Source organism: Cetorhinus maximus, chromosome 30 (assembly GCF_964194155.1).
Source record: "Cetorhinus maximus chromosome 30, sCetMax3.hap1.1, whole genome shotgun sequence".
Taxonomy (NCBI): Eukaryota; Metazoa; Chordata; class Chondrichthyes; order Lamniformes; family Cetorhinidae; genus Cetorhinus; species Cetorhinus maximus.
The window spans coordinates 11,087,796-11,106,312 of record NC_135908.1 but is presented as its reverse complement, the minus strand read 5'-3'; the positions used below and the strand labels follow the sequence as shown (position 1 = coordinate 11,106,312).

General features: G+C 42.6%; 1 protein-coding gene across 5 annotated transcripts in view; it reads left to right on the top strand.

Moving 5' to 3' along the window:
* tjp1a (tight junction protein 1a) overlaps positions 1-18,517 on the top strand; it is a 159,151-nt gene that overhangs the window by 49,213 nt on the left and 91,421 nt on the right. The window contains exon 1 of one of the 5 annotated variants that reach the window (XM_078532431.1): positions 14,137-14,156. The exons of the other annotated variants lie outside the window; for them this stretch is intronic. The gene's annotated coding sequence lies outside the window, so the exon portion shown is untranslated. Of the gene's footprint in view, positions 1-14,136; positions 14,157-18,517 lie in introns of those variants that run through there. 5 annotated transcript variants of the gene reach the window in all.

The window sequence follows — 18,517 nt, the reverse complement described above, 5'->3', positions numbered from 1 at the left end:
ATGCTGCGTGCATTCAGCTATTGAGCCTTTAATTTTGTCTTTTTGCCATTTTTGCAATCTCTGGCCTTATCTAGTTTGTACTCTCTGTCCCTTCCTGCCACACTTTGGTTATTATTACCCAAATTGCTACTCTGCTCTATTACCTCGTTGTTTCCCTTTGATTTACCGCATCTTCTCTTGCATGATCCTTCTCACTATTTAGTTTAAAGCCATCTCTACCACCCTGGTATCTTTCGCTTCTCTTCAATGAAGAAATTTTCAGTCTTTTATTTATTCTCACGGGATGTGGATGTCGCTGGCAGAGCCAGAATTTATTGTCCATTCCCAATTGCCCTCGAGAAGATGGTGGTGAGCTACCACTTTGAACCATTGCAGTCTCTGTATTGTAGGCACGCTCCCAGTGTTGTTCGGAAGGGAGTTCCAGAATTTTGATCTTGGGACAGTGAAAGAATGGTGATATAGTTCCATGCCAGGATGATGTGTGGCTTGGAGGGGAACTTGCATGTGGTGGTGTTCCCATGCAGTTGTTGCCTTTGTTCTTCTAGGTGGTAGAGGCTTGGCGAGTTGCTGCAGTGCATCCTGTGGTGGAGGGAATTAAAAGTGGTGAATGGGGTGCCAATGAAGTAGGCAACTTTGTCCTGGATGGTGTTGAAATTCTTGAGTCTTGTCAGAGTTGCACTCATCCAGGCAAGTGGGGAGTATTCCATCACAGCCCTTACTTGTGTGTTGTAACTGGTGGAAAGGCTCTGGGGAGGCAGGAGGTGAGATACTTGCTGCTGAATTCCCAGCCTCTGACCTTTTTTGACTACAATATTTATGTTTGGTGCAGTTAACTTACTGATCAGTGGCGATTTCCAGAATGATTATGGTGGCGGATTCTGTAAAGTTAATATTGTTGAATGTCAGGGAAGGTGGTTAGATTCTCTCATTGGAGATGATCATTGACCAGCATGTGAATGGTGCTTGTCATTTACCAGCCCAAGCCTGAATGTCATCCAGGTCTTGCTGCATGTAGAAATGGACTGCTTCATTATGTGAGGTGTTATGAATGAAACTGGAACTGAACACTAGGAAATCATTAGTGAACATCTCCACCTCTGACCTTATACTGGAGGCTAGGTTATCAATGAAGCAGCTGAAGATGGTTGGGCCTGGAACGCTATCCTGAGGAATTCCTGCAGAAATGTCCTGGGGCTGAGATGATTGGCTTCCAACAACTATGGCTATCTTTCTTTGTGCTCAGTAGAGAGATTTCCTGTGATTTCCTTTGACTTTAATTTCGCTGGGACTTCTTGATGCTCCTCAGTCAAATGCTGCCTTGGATGTCAAGGGTAGTCACTCTCACCTCATCTCTGAATTTAGTTCTGAGCAAAGGCTGTATTGAGGTCTAGAGCTGAGTGAACTTGGTAGAGCCCAAACTGAGCATTAGCGTGCCAGTTGTTAATGAGTAAGTGCCGCTTGATAGCACTGTCAGTGACACCTTCTGCCACTTTGCTGATAATTGAGAGCGGACTGGGGCAGTAATTAGCCACAGGGTTTGACCTGCTTTTTGTGAACCGTGGCAGTTTTCCACCTCTTAATGTTGACGCCAGCTTGGCGAGGGCTGTGGTTAGCTCTGGAGCACAAGTCTTCAGTACTATGTTGTGTCAATTACACATGAAAATAAATCAGAGCTGTGTACATCAATCTTTACTCTTTTTTTGGTTTTTTTTTTAAGTGGGCTTTTGCTGAATCAAAAAGATGGCTGCTACAAACCACTTGACTCTCAGGATTGGCCATCTGCAAGCTTCCAACAGGAGTTATAAGAACAAAAGAGCTCCCCTCTCATCCTTGTGGAATCTCACACCCCCATTGTAAGGACATTATAATCACAAAACCAGGTGACTTGTAGAGATCAAAACTCGTGATTCCTGCAGAGTGTAACAGACCCTTCTCAGACCTGGGATTGACCAGGCCCATTTCAAAAGGGGACCATTGAAGGGACAATGACATCTTTTGCACCTTGATCAGCTTATCCCTCTAGCAAAGTTACAGGGTCTGCTCAAGCAATGGCTCCATGAAACAAGATCCTCAACATGGATGCTGGCTTTTTCAGAGGCTAGTGACTGGGACATTATAAGCCATAGAACAGAGGCCAGACCTGGACACCAGATCAACATCCCCTTTGAAACAATTGTGGAGGAAGAAGGTCACATGACTCAAGTGACCATTTTGACATCTCTATTCATTTGAGAACTGAGAAACGAGCAGTCTGCTGATGACTTCCATTTGGAAAAGAACAGCAGCAGGGCTCCCGGCTGACAAAGCAGCTAGCTACCATCTTTAAACTTCTCAAAGTCTGTTTGATTTTAAAATTCTCTGTTCGTCGCCTGCCAACCAGTCTAAGCACAGAAATCCCATTGTCCTGCAAGATCACTTGTTGCAAGGATTTTTGTGTTCCTGTCTCCAACCAGGAACTCATCTAGACTGAAATCTGCTACAAAGGAAACACCCTCTGAATTTTGACTTTCTGGGAAGCATGTAAACTAACATTAATTTCTCGGGTTCTTTTACTGTTATTATCCATAGTTGTAAAAACTCCCTCTTTTCTATCTCCACCCTCCACACCCCTGCTTACTCTGTATGCAAGCGTGTGAACACTCCCTCCCCCTCCCCTCCCCCACCGAATGTGGAATAAACTAACCTTCTGGGTTACTCATAAAGAGTTTGGTGCATTTTACTTAGAAAATTGGATCTCACAAACTGGAGGTTTGGCGAAGCATGCCACAGCCGACATTAAACACATTCAAAGACTCCTCTGCTAATGGACAGACGGTGAGAGGATAAAGGAGTTCAGTTTTCCTCTTCATTTCTGTTGTCAGGGTCCATAGCCTTTGCTTTACAGTGTGCTCAACTGATATCACATGGAGTGAATCTAATTTCTGAAGACTGGCCTCTCTCTTGGGAGAAGGCCAAGTTGGATCATCAGCATGGTCCATCTGGTTTTCTTATTAGAAATAGTGGGTGCAACTGAGTGGCTGGTTGGACAATTTCAGAGGGCATTTGAGAGTCAACCATATTGCTATGGGCATGGAGTGACATGAAGACCAGTCTAGTTAAGGATAGCAGATTTGTTTACCGAAAGGGCATTCGTGAATCTGATGGGTTTTTTTTTAATGACAATCTGGTAGTTTCATAGTCACCATTACTCAGACAAGCTTTTTATTTCAGATTTATTTAATTAACTGAATTTAAAATTCCTCCGCTGTCGTGGTGGGATTTGAACTTGTGTCCGGAACATTCATCCTTGCCTCTGGATTACTAGCCAGGTAACATAACCACAATGCTAATGTTTACCTACTGTAGGAAAGATTGGAGAAGTGTGTGTGTTTGTACAGTTGTGCAATTGGATATTGTATAGTACATTCACTCCTGAGCATTCAATGCTGAATGCTTATCATGTGACTAGTACTGGAGGAAATATTTTAAGTAGGTCTGAAACTTGAGTACTTTGAGCATAATTTGAGTTAACTAAAAATAAAACCAAATTTTTGAAGCAAAAAGGAATTGCACCTGTTGATTATACTCTGGTGTGAGGTCTCGTACACATTTTCAGCCCACTCTCTACGTCAGCAAATGTGACAGAGACGGCCATGCCAGAGAGAAGCTCCTGAGGCATATCAGACGATGCTTAACAAGTTGACCACCGCTTGCAAACCATCATTTTACAAGATGGAAGGATGCCACTGAAGGCTGCCTGACCCCACACTGGTTTTGCTGGGTAAAGAGAAGAAGAAAGGACTGAAGTAGAGTGCAAATGTGTAATTAACAAGAAGTTCTCACTTGGCCTCATTTTTCTTGGGGCACTGAGTATTCTCAGATTTGGAGTAGGAAATTTACCTCTGCTGTAAATGCACCCAGACTGTCTCTCTTCACTGCAGTCAGGCCAAGATTTACATTACAAAACCTTGTGACTGTTGCTCCATTGTAAATGTGAGTTCACCCTTCAAAGGATTCTGATTTAAATGACCATGGATTGCTCTGAATTTGCTGTAATTGAGTTTAATTACTGGTTCATGGAATGAAGGTGCTGTTTGCATTTGACGGGAACTACCCTTTAATTTATGTTCACAGTTGTACATGCCCTTGCAGAACAAACCAGGTAATTTCAACCCTGCTGGGAAGCATATGCTTAATCTTGTGGTTTTACCCCATTTACTGATAGCTGAGGAGGCCATATGGACCATGAAAGTCCCTGGTGTCTGCTGAATTGCAGGTTTCAATCTGCATGCTGGAAGGGGTGTTCCTGTGGGTATACTGGTTGATTGCAGGGCTATGGGGAAATAACAAGGGACTAAGTGGAAAAAAAGCAAAAAACTGCGGATGCTGGAAATCCAAAACAAAAATAAAAATACCTGGAAAAACTCAGCAGGTCTGGCAGCATCTGCGGAGAGGAACACAGTTAACGTTTCGAGTCTGTATGACTCTTCAACAGAACTAAGTAAAAATAGACTAAGTGGAAAGCATGATGGTCTGAATGGTAGCCTCCTATATTCTAAGATTCTATACTTATCTTTTATCTAATAATGTTAAAACAGATAATCTGGTTGTCTGCCTCATTGCTGTTTGAGATTTTCCTGCGTTCAAATTGGCTGTGCCATTTTCCTACATTATAACAATGACTATATTTCAAAAGTACTTATTTGAGGCATTTTGGGGAGTCGTGAAAGGCTCTATATAAAGCAAGTTTGTTCATTCTTATCCTTGTTTTCAGATCCCTCCATGGCCTTGCCCCTTCTGTATCTGTAAATTCCTGTATCCCTCTGAGACACCTGTGCTGCTTTAATTCTGAAATAAAGTCAGAAGCTGGAAACACTCAGCAGGTCAGGCAGCATCTGTGGAGAGAAACAGTTAACGTTTCGGGTCGAGATGACCTTTCATTAGATGATGAAAGGTCAACTTGACCTGAAACGTTAACGCTGTTTCTTTCCGCAGATGCTGCCTAACCTGCTGAGTATTTACAGCATTTTTTGTTTTTATTTCAGATTTCCAGCATCTGAAGTATTTTGCTTTTTGTGTTGCTCCTTTAATTTTGGCCCCTTAAGTATCCTAATTGTAATCATTCCGCCACTGATGGCCATGTCCTCAGCTGTCACGACCTGAAGCTCTGGAATTTTGATGCTCCTTTCTGATGCGCAACTGTTGCAAAGGTTTTTCTAATGGTGTTTTTAAGCAACTATTTTAAAAGGTTGGCAGGGTTTATGTAAATGTGCCTGTGTCACACACAGGTATGTCTCAGTTTTCTGAGACAAGCCCAGATCTATTGTATTGGTTGAGTAAATATAAACCAAGTTACTTCACTGTATGAACAAGCAGTCACTGAGTAAACAAGTTTTTCAGTGATTCATCATCAAAGTTGCTGAGATTAGAGGTGAGGGATAACATTAAGCAATTTACATTTCTAGTGAACACTCAAGAAGCTGGTTATGCGTCTATGTTGGAAATAAATAGCCGTCGTTTACCCTTGTGACAGCAATATAAATGAGTTGGTAACGTTTACTCTCATGACTCTTGGTGCTATCACTTGGATTTCAGTTCAGCATACTAGAAATAGTGTGGCATTTTTGTACAAAAACTATTTGTATATTGCTGAAAAAAGAGATATGTCTAAGTTTTTTGTCTTGCACTCATCAGGACACACTCAAGAATACCAATATAAGGGGGGAACCAACAATTTATACTGTATGTGAGGAGAGTGCTGATTGGTTGGTAAGTAGCGTTACCATGGGGAATGCACCACTGATGGTGACTGAGAGTAAACTGCCAAGCATTGTTTGAAATTTAAACCTTGATTGGTCAAGGCATTGACCTGAGGAATGAGTCAGCAAATGGCTGTCACTTATTTTGTTTAGCTGAAACAGGCGCAATGTATGTACATGTTATTTCTGTCTGCAAAGAACAGGGCCCTGTGTATTAATATATGTATCTTCCAGTACACGCAAATGTGCCACATTGTGAGCCCGACTGACAATCTTGAATTGGTTGTCAGCGTAATTCTTAGCACACTGAGGATTATGTAGCAAATGTTGCCAATCGCGGAATTGCATCTAATGTTGGATACTGTTTTGAATTTTGCAAGCATGGGCTCGTTGGGTACGGTCTGTACCCTGCCTTTTGAGAGCAGTGGCTGGGACATGCTTTTGAAACGATCCGCCAGTTTTTGGGACATACAGCCTACATACCTAGCATCACACAGAAATTCATATACCACACATACTGCCGGTCACCATCAGTGGTGCATTCTCCATGGCAATGGCACTTGCCAACCAATCAGCATACTCTTCACATAGAGTATAATTTGTTGTTTTCCCACTTATTTGGGTATTCTTGAGAGTTTCTTGATGAGTGCAAGACAAAAAGCTTAGACATGTCTCTCTTTTTCAGCAATACTCTGTACTGCCAAATGACCTCATTACAGCCTTGGTTCAAACATGGAACAAAGAGCTGAACTCAGAGGTGAGGTGAGAGTGACTGCCCTTGACATCAAGGCAGCATTTGACCAAATGTGGCATCAAGGAGCCCTAGCAAAACTGTAATCAATGGGAATTGGGGAAAACACTCTGCTGGTTGGAGTCATACCTAGCGCAAATCATTGCAGGAGTTCCTAAGGGTAGTATCCTAGGTGCAACCACCCTCAGTTGCTTCACCAATGACCTTCGCTCCATCATAAGGTCAGAAGTGGGATGTTTGCTGATTGTGCGATGCTCAGCACCTTTCGTGACTCCTCAGATAACTGAAGTCCATATCCAAATATAGCAAGACCTGGACAATATCCAGGCTTGGGCTGACAAGTGGCATGTAATATTCATGCCACACAAGTGCCAAGCAATGATCATCTCCAACTAGAGATAATCTAACCATTGGCCTTTGACATTCAATGGCATTACCATTGCCAAATCCCCCACCATCAACATCCTGGGGGTTACCATTGATCAGAAATTGAACTGGACTAGCCATATAAATACTGTGGCTACAAGAGCAGGTCAAAGGCTAGGAGTCATACGACGAGTAACTCACCTCCTGACTCCCCAAAGCCTGTCCAACATCTACAAGGCACAAGTCAGGAGTGTGATGGAATACTCTCCGCTTGTATTGATGAATGCAACTCCAACAATACTCAAGAAGCTTGAAGGATGAAGCAGCCCACTTGATTGGCACACCGCCCTCAAACATTCACTGCCTCCACCAGCAACGAACAGTGGCAGCAGTGTGTACCATCGACAAGATGCACTGCAGGAATTCACCAAGGCTCCTTCGACAGTACCTTCCAAACCCTTGACCACTACCATCTAGGAAGGACAAACACAGCAGATAGATGGGAACACCACCACCTGGAAGTTCCCCTCCAAGTCACTCACCATCCTGACTTGGAACATATCACTGTTCCTTCACTGTCACTGGGTCAAAATCCTAGAACCCCCTCCGTAACTGCACTTTGGGTATACCTACACCACATAGACTGGAGCAGCTCAAGAAGGTAGCTCACTACCACCTTCTCGAGGGCAATTAGGGATGGGCAATAAATGCTGACCTGGCCAATGACTCCCACATCCCATAAATAATTTTTTTTAAAAACTACTTGTGTAAAATGGACAAAAGTATAGATCTGTATCTTGCTCTTCCAAATATGGGTTGCATCTGAGGGGAATATTTTGAGCTAGAGATCATTGAAGTTGCAGGGCTGGCTGCTTGACAGTAATTTGAGTTGTGGTTTACACAAGTATATTGGCTGAATGGCGATTTTCCCCCACCCCCCTCTCTGTAGGATGTTAGTAATCCTGGTGATAATGTGTGTATACAAGAAGTCACTGCAAGGTTGTCAAAAAATTTCCTATGTTACAACACTGACCACACTTCAGAAGTACCTAATTGGCTATAAAAGTGATTTGGAATGTTCTGTGGTCACGATAGGTTCTATGTAAATGGAAGCCTTTTCTTGACTTCTTATAGTTTAATAGAACAGAGGATGAAGGAGGTTTTTGATGAGTGAGCTATAAGAACATAAGAAATAGGAGCAGGAGTAGGCCATTCAGCCCTTCAAGCCTACTCTGCCATTCAATGAGATCGTGGCTGATTTTCTAATTCAACACCATTTTCCTGCACTATCCCCATGTCCCTTGATAGATTTTTACATATTAAAAATATCAATCTCAATCTTGAACATACTCAACGACTGAGCCTCCACAGTTCCACAGCAGAGAATTCCAAAGATTCACCACACTCTGAGTGAAGAAATTCCTCCTTATCTCAGACCTAAATGACCTGCCCCTTTTTCTGAGACTTTGTCCCTGGTTTTAGACACCCCAGCCAGGGGAAACATCCTTCCTGCATCTACCCTGAGCCCTGTAAGAATTTTGTATGTGTGTATGAAATCACCGCTCATTCATCTAAACTCCAGAGAACAAGGGCTCAGTCTATTTATTCTTTCCTCATAGGGCAATCCCTTCATCCCAGGAATTAATTTAGTGAACCTTTGTTGCACTTTCCCTGTGGCAAATATATCTTTCCTTGGGTAAGAAGACCAAAGCTGCATGCACTGTTCCAGGTGCAGCCTCATCAAGGCTCTATATAATTGCAGTAAAGACATCTTTACTCCTATACTCAAATCCTCTTGTGATGAAAGCGAACTTACCATTTGTCTCCAAATTGCTTGTTGTACCTGCATGTTAGCTTTCATGAACAAGGACACCCAAGTCCCTTTGAAGTTCAACACTTGCCATCCTCTCACCATTTAAGAAATACTCTCTTTCTGTTTCTCCTACCAAAGTGGATAACCTCTCATTTCTCCACATTATACTCCACCTGCCAAATTTTTGTCCACTCACTTAGCCTTTCCAAATCCCCTTTGCATCCTCCTCTCAACTCTCACTTCCACCTAGTTTTGTGTCATCTGCAAACTCGGAAATATTACATTAAATCCCATATCCAAATCAGTGGTGCAGATTGTGAATACCTGGGGCCAACGCCTTGTGGTACCTCACTAGTTACAGCCTGCCAACCTGAAAATGACCCATTTATTCTTACTCTCTGTTTTCTGTCCGTTAACCAGTTCTCAATCCATGCCAGTATATTTCCCCCAATCCCATGTGCCCTAATTTTGTTTACTAATCTTTTGTGTGGAACCTTATCAAAAGCTTTCTTAAGATCTAAATATAGCACATCCACAGGTTCCCCCTTATCTATTCTGCTAGTTACAGCCTCAAAATACTACAACAGGTTTGTCCAACATAATTACCCTTTCATAAATCCCTGTTGATTTTGCCCAATCCTACCATTATTTTTTTTAAGTGTACTGTTATCATATCCTGGGGGCCAATTAGCTCAGTTGGCTGGACGGCTGGTTTGTGATGCAGAGTGGTGCCAACAGCGCAGGTTCATTTCCCATACCGGCTGAAGTCATCCTTCTCAACCTCGCCCCTTGCTTGAGGTGTGGTGACCCTCAGGTTAAACTCACTACCAGGCATCTCTCTCTAATGAGAGAGCAGCCTATGGTCCTCTGGGACTACGGTAGCTTTCATTTCATATTATAAATTCTAGCATTTTCCTTATTACTCTAAAGAAGGGTTTTATGGACTCGAAACGTCAACTCTGTTTCTCTCTTCACAGATGCTGTCAGACCTGCTGAGTTTTTCCAGCATTTTCTGTTTTTGTTTTCCATACTACTGATGTCCGGTTTACATGTTTTCAGTTTCCTGTTTTCTCTCTCCCTCCTTTCTTAAATAATGGGATTGCATTTGCCACCTTCCAATCTGCAGGAACCATTCCAGAGTCTACAGAATTTAGAAAGATGACCACCAATGCATCCACTCTCTCTTTAGCCACCTCTTTCAACACTCTGACATGTAGGTCATCAGGTCCAGGGGATTCCCATTAATTTTGCTAGTACTATTTATTTTTTACTGATATTAATATCCTGCAGTTCCTCATGTATACTAGTCCCTTGAATTTCCACTATTTCTGGGAGGTTTTTGGTATTTTGCTCCATGAAAACAAACACGAGTATTTGTTTAGTTTCTCTGCCATTTCCTTATTCCCCATTATAAATTCTCCTGAATCCACTTGTAATGGACCCACTTGTTTTTGCTCATCTTTTCCTTTTTACATATGTATTGAAGCTTTTACAGTCAGTTTTTGTTTCTTGCTAGTTTACTCTCATGTTTTTCCTTTCTTAATCTTTTTCTTGGCTCTCCTTTGCAGAATTGTAAACTTTTCCCAATTCTCAGGCTTATCATTTTTGGCAACTTTATATGCCTCTTCCTTTGATTTAATGCAATACTTGATTTGTCTCATTAGCCATGGTTGGAACACATTCCTTGCTGGGTTTTTGTGTATTATAGGAATGCATTTTTGTTGTAAACTATGTATTAGCTCTTTAACTGTTAGCCATTGCTTGTCTACCATCACACCTTTTAACATAGTTTCCTAATCAACCTTAGCCAGTTTTCCCCTCATAGCTTCCTTTATTTAGATTTAATACCCAAGTCTCTGATTGAACTGCATCACTTTAAAACTTAATGTAAAATTCTGTCATATTATAGTCACATTTTCCTAATGGCTTCTTTACAACAAGATTATGAATCAGCCCTTTTTCATTACGATACTAGATCTGAAATAGCCTGTTGCCTGGTTGGCACCTCAACGTACTGATCTAGAAAACCATCTCGCACACATTCCAATAATTCGTCCTCCACAACATGAGTACTAATTAGCTTTACCCAGTCTATATGTAGATTGAAATCCTCCATGATTACTGCATTACCCTTGTTACACGCACCTCTAATTTCCTGATTTATACTGTGATTTATATTACCACTGTTGTGAGGCCTATAAGCAACTCCCACAAATGTTTACTGCTCCTTGCTGTTTCTTAGTTCCACCCAAGCTGATTCTACATCCTTATCTTTAGAACTAAGGTCATCTCTCACTACAATATTGATGCCCTCTTTAATTAATGGAGCTCCCTCACCACTTTGTTCCCAGCTTCTTGTCCTTCAACTGTGGAACCACCAAATGCTGGTAGGTAACTTCCTGAGAGGGTGGGTGGAGGCAGGTTTGATCAAAGTATTCAAAAGGGAATTGGATTCCTATCTGAAAATAATTAATGTGCAAGGTTACGGGGATAAGGCAGGGGAGTGGGACGAGCTAGAATGCTCTTTCAGAGAGCCAGTGCAGACTTGATGGGCCAAATGACCACCTTCTGCACTGTAAAGATTGTGATTCTGTTTTACCTGCTCACATCATATGAACATACGAATTAGGAGCAGGGATAGGCCACTCAGCCCCTTGAGCCTACTCCACCATTCAATAAGATCATGGCTGTCTGATTGTAACCTCAAGTCCACATTCCCGCCTACCCCGATAATCTTTCACCCTCTTGCTTGTCAAGAATCTATCAAGCTCTGCCTTAAATATATTCAGATTCTGCTTCCGCTGCCATTTGACGAAGACTCATGACCTTCTGAGAGAAAAAGCTTCTCCTCAATTCTGTCTTAAATGGACAATCCCTTATTTTTAAACAGTGACCCCTAGTTTTAGATTCTCCCACAAAAGCAAACTTCCTCTCTACATCTACCCTGTCAAGACCCCTCAGGATCTCATATGTTTTAATCAATTCGCCTCTTACTCTTCTAAACTCCAGCGGATACAAGCCTAGCCTGTCCAGCTTTTCCTCATAAGAAAACCTGCCCAATCCAGGTATTAGTTGAGTAAACCTTCTCCAAACTGCTTCCAATCATAACTATATTATTAGTTTTCTAGCCTGTACGGGTTCTGGGCTACTTAGGAATGGCTCACTGGAATGTTTCCTGTAAGCTACATGCATGTTCCTGCACAGGCGAAGCACAAGTCAGCCCCTTTAATTTGCTACATGTGTGTGGATGTACAAAACAATGTATAAGGCTTGCACAATTAAACGAATCAGCTGTGCACTACAAAGGGATATTAGAGGGTACCCTTATTCAGGGAAGAATGTAAGGATAATTCTAGCAACTACATGCCAGTTTGTTTAACACTAATAGTGGGTAACGTTTTAGAAACAATAACCATGGAAAAAGACCAACAGGCACTTGGAGAAGTTTGAGTCCATTACGGCTAGCCAGCATGGATTTGTGAAAAGCAGATCATGCTTGACTAACCTAATTGAATTTTTTGATGAAGTAATGGCAAAGGTTGGTGAAGGGAATGTGGTGGATGTTGTCCATATGGACATTAAGGCTGGTTAACAAAATTGACGCCCATAGAATAGGAGGATCAGTGTCCAATTGGATTGAAATAATTGGCTTAAAGGACAGAAAACAGCAAGTCATGGTAAATTGTTACTTTTCAGACTGGAGGATGGTAGACAGTGGTGTACCCCGAAGGTCGGTGCTAGAATCACTGTTTTTTTTCGCTTTATATAAATGATTGGACCTTGAAATACAGAGCAGAATTTCAAAATTTGCTTATGATACCAAACTTGGAGGAGTGGCAAACAGTAAGGTTGATACAAATCACCTGCAAAATGACATAGGTTAGCAAACAAGTGGCAGATGGTATTTAAGATGGGGCAGAGTGAGGTGATTTTTGACAGAAGGGATAGGGAGCGGCAATATAGACTTAATGGCACAGTTCCAAAGAGTGTGCAAGAACCAAGGGATCTGGGGTGCACGTGCATCAATCTTTAAAGGTGGCAGGACATATTGAGAGAGAAATTAGCAAAGGAAATGGAATCTTGGGCTTCATAAATACAGCCATTGTAATACAAAAGCAGGGAAGTATGCTGAATCTTTTATAAAGCTCTGGTCAGGTCCAAACTAGAGTATTGTATCCAGTTCTGGTCACCGGACTTTAGCAAGGGTGTGAGAGTACTTGAGAGAGCGCAGAAGAGATTTACACGATGGCTCCACTGATGGGGGATTTTAGTTACAAGGTTAAGTTGAAAAAACTGGGATTATTCTCCTGGCAGCCAAGGAGATTGAGGAGAGATTTGATAGAGGTGTCCAAGATTATTTGACAGGCTTGGATAAGGTAGACGAAGAAAAACTGTACCCATTAGCTGATAATACAAGGATTAGGGGACACAGATTTAAGCTTTTGGGCAAGAAATGCAGCATGAGGAAGAACTTTTTTGCGCCGTGAGTGGTACTGACTTGGAACACTGACCATGAAGGTGTGGAAGTGAAACTGTCAATGATTTCAAAAGCAAATTGAATGGGCACTTGAAGAAAATAAAACTGTAGGGCTACAGGGCTAAGGACATAAAAATTGGGAGCAGGAATAGACCATACAGCCCATCAAGGCTGCTCCACCATTCAATATTTTCATGGCTGACCTCAGGCTTCAACTCCCCTTTCCCGCCTGCTCTCCCTATCCCTTGAATTCCTGAGGCACCAAAAATCTGTCCATCTCAGACTTAAATATAATCAATGATGGTGCATCTACAACCCTCAGGGTAGAGAATTCCAAAGTTTCACAACCCTTTGACTGAAGAAATTACTTCTCACCTCAGTCTTAAATGAGCAGGCGAGTGTGGATTGACTAGGTTGATGTGCAGAGAACAGACGTGAACTCGATGGGCCGAATGGCTGCCTCCTGTGTGGTGAATGACTAGCTACAAACCCAGCATCAATTGCATGTGCACGGGGATCGTTAGGCCTTGTATATATTCTAATTTGTGCTCCTGTCATTGGATAAGACGTACTACTTGGAAGTTAGAATATGTCTTGAAGATTACACATCTATGCAGGATAGTTTAACATGTTGCTGTGTATAGTAAACTTTGTTATCTGGAACTCTACCAACTGGAATTCTATAGTAACCAGAATTTCTGCCAGCTCCATTTTTTCTAAACAAAATAATGCCAGTCACTTTCAATGTTCAGATAATGCATTATTTAAAAAAAAACTAATAATAACAATAGATGTAAACCTGTGGAAGTTATCCTTAGGTTTTACATTGAAATTATTAAATTATTGAATCAATTTTGATTATTGTGCCAGAACAAAGATATACTGCACCTTGTCTTATGTCCAGAGTAATGTAACTCCCCATTAACCAGCATTTTTGATTAACCAACACCACCCATTCCCTGAGCATTCTGGATAACAAAGATTTTGCTGTATATCTGGGTCTTTGGATAGGTAACTATGCCAAGAGAATCCCTATTTATATCAGTTGATGGTGTCTCTATTTCGTATGTTCTACATTTTTCCTTTTGTAAAGTTTGTTGTATTTTTTAAAAATCCCATCCTGTTTTCTTTGCACTTTATCACTATTTATCGCAATTCTGTAAGATATAAATTGCTGAAGCAGACTCTGTTCCCAGTAATGCTACATTCCACACCCACACAATTAACTGCTGGCAAAGAAATGCATCACTGTTTCATTGGCTAGAAACCTTATAATGTGGTTTGTGTTGCAGAAATGCTTGCTGTCTACTGTTCTAACAGTATCTGTACTATATTGAATGGCATGCCATTCATTTTTCTCCCTTATTCCAGAAAGCACTGATTCATGCGAGGGCTTAGATTCCCCCAGTACCAGCCACCTCTGGTACCTTGCCCAAATAGCCATCTTTGAATAGGGCTTAATGTGGGTTTGGGGAGTATCAGCACTAGGATTACATTTGGGCTCACCTCCAAAATAGAATTTAGGAGCCTCTTGCAGGGTTGAGGGTAAATGCTGAGAGTAAGAATAATAATAGGAATATTGAAAAGCAACATAATGGAGGGGATAGCAAAGGTGGGGACATGTGGGATAAAGGTGTTGCAAGATGGGAAGAGTTGCTCTGATGGTAAGCGATGACATTTGAAGAGGAGAGAAGCTGTTGCATTTGTGAGCAGGAGCAGGGGTCAGGCTATTTTAAGTGAACAAATTCATTGAAGAGCCCAGCTGCATCCTGCAGACTGACTGACTAAAAATCCGTATGTATTTTTAGGTTTTGATTCTTTCACGGGATGTGGACATTGATGGCTTGGCCAGCATTTGTTGCCTATCCCTAATTGCCGTTGAGGAGGTGGTGATGAGCTACTTTCTTGAACTGCAGCAGTCCATGTCATGTCGGTATACCCACACTGTACTAGGGAGTTCCAGGATTTTGACCCAGTGGCAGTGAATGAACGGCAATATAGAGGTCAACAGCACAGAAAAAGGCCCTTCGGCCCATCAAGTCTGCGCTGGTTAAACAAGTACCTAACTATTCTAATCCCATTTTCCAGCACTAAGCCCATAGCCTTGTATGCCATGGCATCGCAAGTGCACATCCAAATACTTCTTAAATGTTATGAGGGTTTCTGCCTCTACCACCCTTTTCAGGCAGAGAGTTCCAGATTCCCACCACCTCTTGGGTGAAAAAATCCTTCCTCTCATCCCCTCTAAACCTCCTGTCCCTTAACTTAAATCTGTGCTCCCTGGCTGTTGATCCCTCCACTGAGTGGAAAACTTCCTTCCTGTCTACCCTATCTCTGCCCCTCATAATTTTATACACCTCAATCATGTCCCCCCTTAATCTCCTCTGCTCCAAGGAAAATAACCCCAGTCTATCCAATCTCCCCTCATAACTAAAACTCTCCAGCCCAGGCAACATCCTGGTAAACTTCCTCTCCACTCTCTCTAGTGCAATCACATCCTTCCTATAATGCGGGTTCCAGAACTGCACACGGTACTCTAGCTGTGGCCTAACCAGCATTTTATACAGTTCCAGCATAACTTCCCTGCTCTTATATTCTATGCCTCGGCTAATAAAGGCAAGTATCCCATATGCCTTCTTAACCACTTTATCTACCTGTCCCACTACCTTAAGGGACCGGGGGACATGCACACCAAGGTCCCTCTGATCCTCGGTACTTTCCAGGGTCCTACCATTCATCATGTATTCCCGTGCCTTGTTTGTCCTGTCCAAGTGCATCACCTCACACTTATCTGGATTTAATTCCATTTGCCACTGATTAGCCCATCTGATTAGCCCGTCCATATCCTCCTGTAATCTAAGGCTATCCTCCTCACTACCACCCCACTAATTTTTGTGTCATCCGCAAACTTACAGATCAACCCTCCTACATTCAAGTCTAAATCATTTATGTATACCACAAACAGCAAGGGACCCAACACTGATCCGAGTGGAACCCCACTGGACACAGACATCTAGTCACAAAAACACCCCTTGACTGTCACCCTCTGCTTCTTGGCACTCAGCCAATTCTGGATCCAATTTGCCAAATTGCCTTGGATCCCATGGGCTCTTACCTTCGTTATCAGTCTCCCATGTGGGGCCTTATCAAAGGCTGAAGTCCAAGTAGACTACGTCAAATGCATTACCCTCATCTACACACCTGGTCACCTCTTCAAAAAATTCAATCAAATTGGTCAGACATGACCTCCCCTTAACAAAACCATGCTGACTGTCCTTGATTAATCCCTGCCTCTCCAAGTGTAGATTAATTCTGTCCCTCAGAATTGCTTCCAATAGTTTTTCCACCACTAAGGTTAGACTGACTGGCCTGTAGTTCCCTGGTTTATCCCTTCCTCCCTTCTTGAATAATGGTACCACATTGGCTGTCCTCCAGTCCTGTGGCCAGAGAGGTAATGAAAATTATTGCCAGTGCCCCTGCTATCTCCTCCCTTGCCTCACTCAACAGCCTGGGATACATTTCATCCGGGCCTGGAGATTTATATACTTTTAAGCCTGCCAGACCACTTAGAACTTTTTCCCTTTCTATGCTAATTTCTTCAATTATATCACAGTCTAACTGCCTGTTTTCCATACCCACATCGTCCCTCTCACTTTGAACACCGACACAAAGTATTCATTTAGAACCCTACCTAAGTCTTCCAGCTCCACACACAAATTACCACTATGGTCCTTAATGGGCCCTACTCTTTCCCTAGTTATCCTCTTATTCTTAATGTACTTGTAAAATAACTTTGGATTTTCCTTTATTTTACCTGCCAATGTTTCTTCATGCCCCCTTTTTGCTCTCGTAATGTCCTTTTTAAGTTTCCCCCCTACACATTCTATGCTCCTCTGGGGCTTCCACAGTTTTGAGCCCTTGTTATCTGCCATAAACTTCCCTTTTTCTCTTTATCCAGACATAAGCCTCCCTTTTTCTCTTTATCCAACCCATATAGTTATAACCAATATAATTCCAAGTCAGGATGCTGTGTAGCTTGGAAGGGAACTTGCAGGTGGTGGTGTTCCCATGCATCTGCTGCTCTTGTCCTTCTAGGTGGTAGAGCTCCATGGTTTGGAAGGTGCTGTTGAAGGAGGCTTGATGAGTTGCTGTATTGCATCTTGTACATGGTATGCATTGCTATCACTGTGTGTCGGTGATGGAGGGAGTGAATGTTTTTGGTGGTGGATGGGGTGCCAGTCAGGTGGACTGCTTTGTCCTGGATGGTTTTCAATGTCTTGAGTATTGCTGGAGCTGCACTCATGCAGGCAAGTGGAGAGTATTCCATCACTATCCTGACTTGTAGATGGTGGACACGCTTAGGGGAGTCAGGAGGTGAGTTACTCGCTGCTGAATTCCCAGCTTCTTACCGGCTTTTGTAGCCATGGTATTTTAACTAGCTGGTCTAGTTTAGTTTCTGGTCCATGGTAACCCCCAAGTTGTTAGTGGGGAGATTCATGATGGTAATGCCACTGAATATCAAGGGGAGATGGTTAGATTCTCTTTTGTTGGACATAGTCATTACTTGGCACTTGTGTGATGCAAATGTTGCTTGCCACTTGACAGCCCAAGGCTGAATGTTATCCAGGTCTTGCTGCATATGGACTTGGACTGTGTCAGTATCGGTGGAGTTGCAAATGGTGCTGAAATTTGTGCAATCACCAGCGAACATCCCCACTTCTGACCTTATGATTGAGGCAAGGCCATTGATTAAGCAGCCAAAGATGGTTGGGCCTAGGCCACTACCATGAGGAACTCCTGCAGCAATATCTTGGGACTGAGATGATTGACCTCCAACAACCACAGCCATCTTCCTTTGTGCTTGGTATGACTCCAACCAGTGGCGAATTTACCCCTGATTCCCATTGACCCCAGCTTTACTTGGGGTCCTTGATGCCACACTCGGTCAAATTTGCCTTGATGTCAAGGGCAGTCACTCTCACCTCACCTCTGGAGTTCAGCTCTTTTGTCCATGTTTGGACTAAGGCTGTAATGAGATCAGGAGATGAGTGGCCCTGGCAGGACCCAAACTGAACATCACTGTGCAGGTTATTGCTGTGTAAGTGCTGCTTGAAAGCACTGTGGACGACATCTTCCATCACTTTGCTGATGATGGATAGCAGACTGGGGCAGTAATTGGCTGGGTTGGATTTGTCCTGCCTTTTGTGGACAGAACATAACCTGAGCAATATTCTATATTGTTGGGTAGATGCCAGTGTGGTAGCTGTACTAGAACGGCTTGGCTAGGGATGTGTCTAGCTTTGGAGTACAAGTTTTCAGTACTTTTGCGGGATGTTGTCAGGGCCTATTCCCTTTGGCATCCATTGCCTCCA